An 11,297-nucleotide genomic window follows, 5' to 3' on the forward strand; every position below is an offset into this window, starting at 1 on the left:
GAGGCCCAGAGTAAGGACAAAGGAGAAGTAACTGAAGAACTAAAGAGATTCATGATGCAGGAAATGGCAAGGGGGTTTTCTTTTTTTGACAAGGTGCCGGGGTCCATCCCCAGCAGGATCCAGGGGTACGCTCGGGATGATGGCGTCGGCGATAAGGAAAGTAAAAGGGAAGAGAAAGAGGCTTGATCTTCCTTGGTTTACACAGAAAGCAAATAAAGCTCCTGGCACGGAACTTGCTCTGTTCACGGAGGCCACAGGCGCCCTCTCGGTGGGGTGAGGATGCAGGATGTCCCCTCCCCGGTGAAGAAGCAAGACGCCTTCCCAATTGGGTCTTAGAAACCCAGGCAAAAAAGTGAACTCAGAGAGCCCCTGTGCTCCAAGGAGTCATCCTGAAAGAAGAACAGAGAGAGAAAGAAAGAAAAGGAAAGAAAGAATGACACGGGAGACCAAGCTTCGGTGAGCGAGGCCCATAACTTTATTTTCAAAAGAAACTTTTATACCTTGACTTGTACATAGAAGGAAATGAAAGATGCAAAGTCATGCAGAGTCAGCCCAAACATTACATCTGTTTTGTCTTTATCAAAACCAGGACTTTTTCTGCATACCTTTCCCATAAACAATGTTGTGTACATTATCTTCTGGCCTTGGAGTCCTGTGGACATTTTATGACCCTTTTTTGATAAAGGCTGCTCAACCAGAAAACTTATTTTCCCTTGAAGTGTTTTTTCTTTATATTTCTAATCTATGTCAACCTCAGAAAGTGCTAAACAGAGTTACATTCTCACGGAGCAAAGGTGCAGTGGGTCACAACAAAGAAAGAACCAATTAGCTCAAAGGTCTGATGTGGTTAATTCCAAGGCTGCTGCTTGTTTTTCTTATATTCCAACTACGTTAACTAATGCACTCCCAGGTGCACAATGGATAAGGGATATGGGAACCTGGCAGCAAGCATTGGCTCAACAATGAAATCTTACACCAGCACCACTCTAATAGTTTTTAACTCTAAAAGGCTCTATATTTTTAGAATGTTTTAGGCTTCCCGTGTCTCTCACGGTTGGAAGGCTGTGAACGATCACATGCATAGCTGTAAGAGTCTGGATAAACCTGTCAGGCAAGCTAGAAAGCCATCAGAGGGATTTGAATTGAAACACTCCTATCACGCCCAGGAGACTTATTAACTAAAGCCCTAAGTTGACTTTTTCTGAGAAAGGTGGTTGGGGATGCTGCTGCTGCTGCTGCTGCTAAGTCGCTTCAGTCGTGTCCGACTCTGTGCGACCCCATAGACGGCAGCCCACCAGGCTCCCCCGTCCCTGGGATTCTCCAGACAAGATCACTGGAGTGGGTTGCCATTTCCTTCTCCAATGCAGGAAAGTGAAAAGGAAGTCGCTCAGTCGTGTCCAACCCTCAGCGACCCCATGGACTCCAGCCTTCCCGGCTCCTCCATCCATGGGATTTTCCAGGCAAGAGTACTGGAGTGGGGTGCCATTGCCTTCTCCGTAGTTGGGGATAGCCCCTGTTAATGTCAGAAGAGTTGGTGAAAGGCACAAAATAGTAACACAGACAGATTCTGGTTTGGGGGTAGATGCTCGAGCAGATCCAGGGGTCCCTCGAGTCATGATCCGCCTTGCTCGTCATGGCTCTTCCACATGACCTTGTCATGGGTGGGATCTCCCGTGCTGGCTCCCGGCAACAAGGCATTGTTAGTTTTTTTTTAATAGTAGATGTTTACCAGTTTTCACAATCAATAGCCAGACAAAAAAATAAAAGATAATTACAGTTGAATGCCATAATGGGAACATGATTAACTTAACAATATGAAATAACTATACACAGTTTGGGACATCAAGCAGAGTGACATGGTAAGTGGAAATGCATATACGCACATGTTTTCATTTGCCCCACCAAGCTATGTCTTTTGGTTGGTGCATTTAATCCATTCACATTTAAGGTAATTATTGATATGTATGATTATGGCACCCCACTCCAGTACTCTTGCCTGGCAAATCCCATGGACGGAGGAGCCTGGTAGGCTGCAGTCCATGGGGTCGCTAAGAGTCAGACACGACTGAGCAACTTCACTTTCACTTCTCACTTTCATGCATTGGAGAAGGAAATGGCAACCCACTCCAGTGTTCTTGCCTGGAGAACCCCAGGGACGGGGAAGCCTGATGGGCTGCCGTGTATGGGGTCGCACAGAATTGGACACGACTGAAGTGACTTAGCAGCAGCAGCAGCATGATCCTATTACCATTTTTTTAATTGTTTGGGGTTTATTTTCAGGAGGCCTTTTCCTTCTCTTGTGTTTCCTGATTAGAGAAGTTCCTTTGGCATTTGTTGTAAAGCTGGTTTGGTGGTGCTAAATTCTCTTAGCTTTTGCTTGTCTGGAAAGCTTTTGATTTCTCCATCAAATCTGAAGGAGAGTCTTGCTGGGTAGAGTATTGTTTGTTGTAGGTTTTTCCCTTTCATCACTTTAAATATATCATGCCATTCCCTTCTGGCTTGTAGAGTTTCTGTTGAGAAACCAGCAATGTCAAGGGGGTTTTCTTTTTTTGACAAGGCATTGTTAGTTTTTTTAATAGTAGAAAATGTTTACCAGTTTTCACAATCAATAGCTAGACAAAAAAAAAAAAAAAAAAAGATAATTACAATTGAATGCCATAATGGGAACATGATTAACTTAACAATATGAAATAACTATACACAATTTGGGAGGTCAAGCAGGAGTTCTACTGGGAGTTCTCTTGTATGTTATTTGTCATCTTTCCCTTGTTGCTTTTAATGTTTTATCTCTGTCTTTAATTTTTGTCTGTTTGATTATTGTGTGTCTTTGTGTGTTCCTCCTTGGGTTTATACTGCTTGGGACTCTCTTTGCATCCTGGACTAGGTTGACTACTTCCTTTCCCATGTTAGGGAAGTTTTCAGTTATTATCTCTTTAAATATTTTCTCAAGTCCTTTCCTTCTTCTTCTTCTGGGACCTCCTATGATGGGAATATTGGTGCATTTAATGTTGTCCCAGAGATCTGTTAGGCTGTCTTCATTTTTTTTTTTTAAATGATTTTTTCTATGTTCTGTGGCAGTGATTTCCACCATTCTATCCTCCAGGTCATTTATTTTCCATTTTTCTGCCTTAGTTATTCTGCTCTGGGTTGCTTCTAGTGTATTATTCATCTCTGTTTGTTCTTTAGTTCTTGTAGGTCTTTGGTAAACATTTCTTGCATCTTCTCCATTCTTTTCACAAGATCCTGGATCATCTTCACTATCATTATCCTGAATTCTTTTCCTGGAAGGTTGCCTATCTCCACTTCATCTAGTTGTCTTTCTGGGGTTTTATCTTGTCCCTTCATCTGCTTTTTCACCCTGATTAACATTTTTCATCCTGATTAACTGTAATGTGGTTTTCCTAGCTGCTGCAGGATTGTGCTTCTTTTTGCTTCTTCTATCTGCCCTCTGATGGAGGAGGCTAAGAGTCTTGTGTAAGCTTCCTGATTCAGGGGACTGGCAATGTGAAAAACTGGGTCTTGCTCTGATGGGCAGGGCCTTGCTCAGTAAAGCTTTAATCCAATTATGTTGATGGGTGGGGTTGTGTTCCCTCCCTGTTAGTTGTTTGGCGTGAGGTAACCCAGTCTTGGGGTCTATGGGCACTATGGTAGGGTTAACGGTGACCTCCAAAAGGGCTTACACCAAGGGGGAACTTCAGAGCCAGGGCCCTGTGGTGAGCCCCTGCCAATGCACGCCTCCACAGGAGGCCCTCCAACACTAGCAGGTGGTTTGGTTCAGTCTCCTGTGGGGTCACTGCTCCTTTCCTCTGGCTCTTGGTTTGCACAAGATTTTGTTTGTGTCCTCCAAGACTGTAGTCTCTCTTTCCCTCAGTCCTGTGGAAGTCCTATAATCAAATCCCACTGGCCTTCACAGATTCCCTGGGGATTCCCAGTCCCTCTGTCAGATTTCCAGGCTGGGAAGACTGATGTGGGGCTCAGAACCTTCTTAACAGTGGGAGAACTTCTTTAGTATTATTGTTCCCCAGTTTGTGGGTCACACAGTGGGTATGGGATTTGATTTTATCATGATTGCACCCCTCCTACCCTCTTGCGGCAGCTTCTTCTTTGTCTTTGGAAGTGAGGTATCTTTCTGGTGGGTTCCAGCATCCTCCTGTGTTTGTTCAACAGCTAGCTGTGACTTTGGTGCTCTAGCAGGAGGAGAGGAGTGTTTCCTCCTACCCCACCATCTTGAACAGGAATCCAAGGCTTTTCTGGTTTTGAGGCACAGGACCTGAATGTAGAGTGGTAAATGAAGGTAAATGGCAGGAGCCGTCCATAATGCAATTCAGTGCTACCATGTCTTCTATGATGAGAAAAAAGAGTTACTACCCAGATATCACCAGATTGTTCTTTCATTGGGGTAGATAGAATTGAATCCAGTAAGGAAACAGAACTTGTGCTGTCAATGACAGGCATGAGTGAAACTGCAGCTTGCCCTCCATCTCCTATTGCTGACAATCATTCAGCTCTACCATCTCCCACATCATCTTTCTCCTGAGTCCCCTGCATAATGCCAGGAACCAGAAGGTCTGTCTCATGAGTGAAATCTGTTGTTTTTCAGTCGCTAAGTCATGTCTGACCCCATGGACTGCGGCATGCCAGACTCCTTTGTCCTCCATTATCTCCCAGAGTTTGCTCAAATTCTTGTCCACTGAATCGGTGATGCTATCTAAACATCTCATCCTCTGCCAACCCCTTCTCCTTTTGCCTTCAATCTTTACTAGCATCAGGGTCTTTTCCAATGAGTCCAGGTGGCCAAAGTACTGGAGCTTCAGCTTCAGTATCAGTCCTTCCACTGAATAATCAGGGTTTATTGCCTTTAAGATTGACTGGTTTGATCTCCTTGCAGTCCAAGAGACTCTCAAGAATCTTCTCCAGAACTACAATTTGAAAGCATCAGTTCTTAGGCACTCAGCCTTCTTTATGGTCCAACTCTCACATCTGTACCTGACTACTGGAAAGACCATAGGTTTGACTACATGGACTTTGTCAGTAAAGTGATTTCTCTGCTTTTTCATACACATTCTAGGTTTGTCATAGCTTTTCCTCCAAGGAGCATCTTTTAATTTTGTGGCTGCAGTCACCATCCACAATGATTTTGGAGTCCAGGAAAAAATAAAATCTGTCACTGCTTCCATTTTTCCCCTTCTATCTGCCATGAAGTGAAGAGACTGGATGCCATGATCTTAGTTTATTGAATGTTGAGTTTCAAGCCAGTTTTTTCACTCTCTTCTTTCACCTTCATCAAGAGACTCTTTAGTTCTTCATTTCCTGCCATTAGAGTGGTATCTGCATATCTGAGGTTGTTGATATTTCTCCCAGCAATCTTGATTCCAGCTTGTGATTGAAATGTGGGCTCTTCCAAAATAACCAGGTGAACAATGATGCTTGTCCCTCATTCAAGGCTTCAGGTTAAAAAAATGTCTCCTCCAAGAACTCAAAACCTGAAACTTGTGCCACGTGTGGGTTTGAATTCAAATTTATGCTACACATTCTATGTTGTAGGAATCGCTATGCTGAGACGTTATTGTAAGAAATATTCCAAGGCCATTGATACCAGAAGCCTAGGAGACCTGCAGACCCCTCTGTAAAAACATGTCAATAAACTCAACACATTTCCTCTCTAAAGGGCAAAATTAACAAATAGAGAACTAGAACTAGAGATAACCAGTCTGAGAGAGAGTAGAAATTAAATGCCAAATTGCCAACATCTGCTGGATCATCGAATAAGCAAGAGAGTTCCAGAAAAACATCTATTTCTGCTTTATTGACTATGCCAAAGGCTTTGACTGTGTGGATCACAATAAACTGTGGAAAATTCTTAAAGAGATGGGAATACCAGTCCACCTGACCTTCCTCTTGAGAAACCTGTATGCAGGTCAGGAAGCAACAGTTAGAACTGGACATGGAACAACAGACTGGTTCCAAATAGGAAAAGGAGTACATCAAGGCTGCATATTGTCACCCTGCTTATTTAACTTATATGCAGAGTAAGTATATCATGAGAAACGCTGGGCTGGAAGAAGCACAAGCTGGAATCAAGATTGCTGGGAGAAATATCAATAACCTCAGATATGCAGATGCCACCACCCTTATGGCAGAAAGTGAAGAGGAACTCAAAAGCCTCTTGATGAAAGTGAAAGAGGAGAGTGAAAGAGCTGGCTTAAAGCTCAACATTCAGAAAACGAAGATCATGGCATCTGGTTCCATTACTTCATGGGAACTAGATAGGGAAACAGTGGAAAGTGTCAGACTTTATTTTTGGGGCTCCAAAATCACTGCAGACGGTGATTGCAGCCATGAAATTAAAAGACGCTTACTCCTTGGAGGGCTTCCCTGGTGGGTCAGAGGTTAAAGCGTCTGCCTGCAATGTGGGAGACCTGGGTTCAATCCCTGGGTCGGGAAGATTCCCTGGAGAAGGGAATGGCAACCCACTCCAGTATTCTTGCCTGGAGAATCCCATGGACGGAGGAGCCTGGTGGGCTACAGTCCACAGGGTTGCAAAGAGTCAGACACGACTGAGCTACTTCACTTTCACTTTACTCCTTGGAAGGAAAGTTATGACCAACCTAGATAGCATATTCAAAAGCAGAGATATTACTTTGCCAAAAAAGGTCCATCTAGTCAAGGCTATGGTTTTTCCAGTGGTCATGTATGGATGTGAGAGTTGGACTGTGAAGAAAGCTGAGCGCCAAAGAATTGATGTTTTTGAACTGTGGTGTTGGAGAAGACTCTTGAGAGTCCCTTGGACTGCAAGGGGATCCAACCAGTCCTTTCTAAAGGAGATCAGTCCTGGGTGTTCATTGGAAGGACTGATGCTGAGGCTGAAACTCCAATACTTTGGCCATCTCATGTGAAGAGCTGACTCATTTGAATAGACCCTGATGCTGGGAGGGATTGGTGGCAGGAGGAGAAGGGGACAAAAGAGGATGAGATGGCTGGATGGCATCACAGACTCAATGGACATGAGTTTGGGTGAACTCCAGGAGTTGGTGATGGACAGGGAGGCCTGGCGTGCTGTGATTCATGGGGTCGCAAAGAGTTGGACACAACTGAGTGACTGAACTGAACTGAAGTTATGAAAGAAGCAGTAGAACTATGATGAAAGAATACGACAGTGTTGAAAAAAGAACGTGGTGATTTGGAAAACATCAAGTTGAAAATTATGAAGTAGAGAGTACAGTCACTGAAGTAAGAATTCAGTTAGCAGGACTGAAGAGGATGGAAATGGGGGAGGAGAAGAGGAAGTGACTATTAATGGTGTAAGTTTCTCTTGAAATGATGGAATGTTCCACACCTGATTCTTGTGATGCCTTCACAGTCCGTGGCTATACTAAAGAATATAATAATTAATAAATTAATTTGTAAACCTTAAATGTGCATGTCAATTTTACTTCAATAAAGCTGTTAAAAAAAAAAACACACACACACAAAAACCTCAGTGGGGAATTCTCTGACAGTCCAGTGCCCCTGGTCAGGGAGCTAAGATCCCACAAGCCACATGGTGTGGCCAAAACAAATTTTAAAAAAGGGGAGAGAGGAAGGAGCATGGGAAATAAGCTGCAGTTAAAAGTGGCAATGACAAAGAACTGTCCCAAATTATAGAGGGCATGAAGCCATAGACAGCAGCAGCAAATTCTCAAAGAGTGTAAGACTGAATCCATTCCTCGACATCTTGAAGTGAAATTGTAAAACACAAAAAAAAGAAGGAAATCATAAAAGCAGTTAGAAACAACAGATTATTTACAAAGGAACATTAAGACTGTCAGAAATCTTACAGGCAACAAATAGCATCCTCAAAGGACCCTGGAAAGTTAATGTCTATGTAGAACATGGAATTCTACAACTACTACTCAAAATGAGGGTGGACATACTTGGCCAAAGAAAGGCCAGAACATTTACTCTCATTCTCTTATTCAAAGAACTACCAAAGGAACACCTCTGTTGAAAATGAAAACTAACCCAGGAGGAAGGAGGGATGAAGAGCGGCAGTGATGAGCAAGTAAATTGTTAAAAATGTGGACAAGTCTCTGCATTGACTGTAAACATCGTGTATTTGCGTGTGTGTTGAGGTAATTAAAAACAGAGTCAATCTAAAGTCCTGGACAAAAACAGCACAGAGGTGGGAGGAGGGGCTTGGGGATGATTTTGTGGTCTTTGTGGGAAATATGCTTTCTTTTTTTTGTCTCACTGAGGCTTGCAGACTCTAAGAGTAGGTGTTCTATCCTGTTTCTGTACCCTCATGTGTATAAAGCAGCACCCAACACAAAGAAGTGTGTCCCTATGTGTAAACAGAGGGTATTCTTCTGTACTTTTTTTTTAAACTTTACATAATTGTATTAGTTTTGCCAAATATCAAAATGAATCCGCCACAGGTATACATGTGATCCCCATCCTGAACCCTCCTCCCTCCCCATACCATCAGAGGAAGGTAAACTTCCAAACTCATTCTGTACCTTTTAAATGAGAAAAATGTCACCTCACTTAATCACTCTTGAAAACTAACTATGGTGTACATTTCCCCATTAACTTGGTAATTGAATGTAACTTGTGTCTATGTCCTTTCTGAAATTGGGTCCCAATATTTTAAAATTTATTTTTAAAGCTGTTTATAAACATCTTCACCTTCTTCTTGTCTTCTCTATGTCTCTCAATTACTTTTTAGTGATTTTACACAATTAAAAATTTTTATGTAATCTTTCATGTTTTTAAATTCTTCTATCATTAAGTTTAGAAAGCACTGCTTTTATTTCTTCAGTTCAGTTCAGTTCAGTCGCTCAGTCATGGCCGACTCTTTGTGACCCCATGAACCGCAGCATGCCAGGCCTCCCTGTCCATTACCAACTCCCGGAGTCCACCCTAACCCATGTCCATCAAGTCAGTGATGCCATCCAACCATCTCATCCTCTGTCATCTCTTCTCCTCCCGCCCTCAATCTTTCCCAGCATCAGGGTCTTTTCAAATGAGTCAACTCTTCGCATGAGGTGGCCAAAGTACTGGAGTTTCAGCTTTAGCATCAGTCCTTCCAAAGAAATCCCAGGGCTGATCTCCTTCAGAATGGACTGGTTGGATCTCCTTGCAGTCCAAGGGACTCTCAAGAGTCTTCTCCAACACCACAGTTCAAAAGCATCAATTCTTCGGTGCTCAGTTTTCTTCACAGTCCAACTCTCACATCCATACATGACCACTGGAAAAACCATAGCCTTGACTAAACAGACCTTTGTTGGCAAAGTAATGTCTCTGCTTTTGAATATGCTATCTAGGTTGGTTGTAACTATTGCTTCTTACATGTCTTGTAACTTCAACATGCCTTTCAACATGGAGCACTGTTAAGTTCCCTATTAACAAGCAGAATATATTTAGGACACGTGTGGTCACGGGCTGGTGTTGATATGGCTTGGGAGATAAGAGGCTGGTCTGAATTTAAAAGGACTTCAGTTTGAATCCAGGAGTATCCAGTGCCTGAACCACATTTATTAGTAGAATTATTAAATATAAATATCAGAAGCCTTTAAAGGTAATAAATCTTGGGAGTTTTGCTTTTTAAATTCAACATACAAGTTTTCAGCCTACTTAAAATGCAGAATTAGGAAAGAGGTTTTCAACACAAGATGAAGTATTCAACTTTTCACTATTTCCAAATGTTACCTTAAAACAGCCTTTATAATTTTGTCCATGAGCATTAGTAGTAAAGAGACAGGTTTTAAAAACCAGAATTTGTACCATACACAAAAGCTGGACTCAGTGATGCACAGAGAGTGATATACACATTTAGCCTTTAAAACTCTGGAAATGCAATTCGGATGAATGGCCCGCCATTACTACTACTGCTCATGTGAGCACTGTCAATCTTGCTGAAATGCTGTCAATGCTTTGCAGGACATTTGTGTTGGGAGCTAAGAGCTGTGCTGTCCACTGGCTACATGTGACTACAAATTAAAAAAAAAAAAAACTTTTTGCTGCGCTGGACCTTAGCTGCAGCACGTGGGATCCAGTTCCTTGACCAGGGATCACCCCCAGGCCCACTGCATTCTGAGTGTCATAGCTACTGGACCACTGGGGAGATTCTGTGACTAGTTACATTTTTAAATTTAAGACATTTACAGTGCAGTTCCTCGAGGGACACTCGCCTCAAGTGCTCAAGGACTACGAGTAGCAGGCAGCCCCCACACCGGACGGAGCAGACACAGAACAGTCCTATCTGTTCCGCTGGACAGAGCTGCCCTGTCTTCCACAATTCTCAGGTGTCTCCTGGGCTGCTGCTTCTCCTCCACCATGTCTCACCAAGCCCTCACTTCCAACTGTATTATTTCAAGTATATTCTTGCTCTCCCTGCACTCCTCACTGCTGAAAACAGGGGCAGTGTATTTACAAAAAAACAGGGACGATGTATTTACTCAACACTTACTACTTAAGCACCCCCTTGTCATTTGTCAAAGTCGCTCGGTCGTGTCCTGCTGTGACTGCATGGACTGTAGCCACCAGGTTCCTCCGTCCAGGCAAGAATACTGGAGTGGGGAGCTGTTCCCTTCTCCAGGATATCTTCCCAACCCAGTCTCCCGCATTGCAGGTGGATTCTTTTTAACATCTGAGCCACAGGGAAGCCCATCAAGCACTCCCTCAGCGTCGTGCAAAAGGAGTGAGGCACACAGAACTGCAAGACTGCAGCAGACAGAAGTACCTTCAGCCTGCTGTCACCAAACATGCCACCTGTCAGTCCCAGACTGTCCTCCTGCGATGCTGAGACAGGAGAGCCACATGCAGATACATCACTGTTCAGGGCCTGCACTCTGTTTAGGCCCATTTTTTTCACCCAGGGGTAGTTTCATCCAACAACTTGAGGGCAGTAGCCCGATGTTTCTTCGATATTTCTCACAGTGTTTAGATATTTAATAACAATTGATTTTATATACTGAATTGTACCAGCACTGGGACTGACCTTTGGCCCAGAACTTTCCCCAGGAGATTCTGAACTAAGTACCAGGAAATTCTTGGTGTTCTTACAAGTGCAATAGGCAAACTTATAGAGGAGTGTATTTTTAAAATGCATGCTTCAATTTTTAATGAAGTCTCATGTTGCTTTAAAATGCTTCCTGGAAAAATATAATAAAGTATGACAAATGTGTTAAATGCAGGTGATGAACATACAGGTGTGATCAATGCACTAGCCTTTTAGCTCTTCTGGGCTTAGAGTTAAAAAAAAGCTGAAAGAATGTCACACAACCGACATACCCTGTATTTCAATGGTCCAGGTATTT

The sequence above is a fragment of the Bos mutus genome, chromosome 2 (genome assembly GCF_027580195.1).
Source record: "Bos mutus isolate GX-2022 chromosome 2, NWIPB_WYAK_1.1, whole genome shotgun sequence".
NCBI lineage: Eukaryota > Metazoa > Chordata > Mammalia > Artiodactyla > Bovidae > Bos > Bos mutus.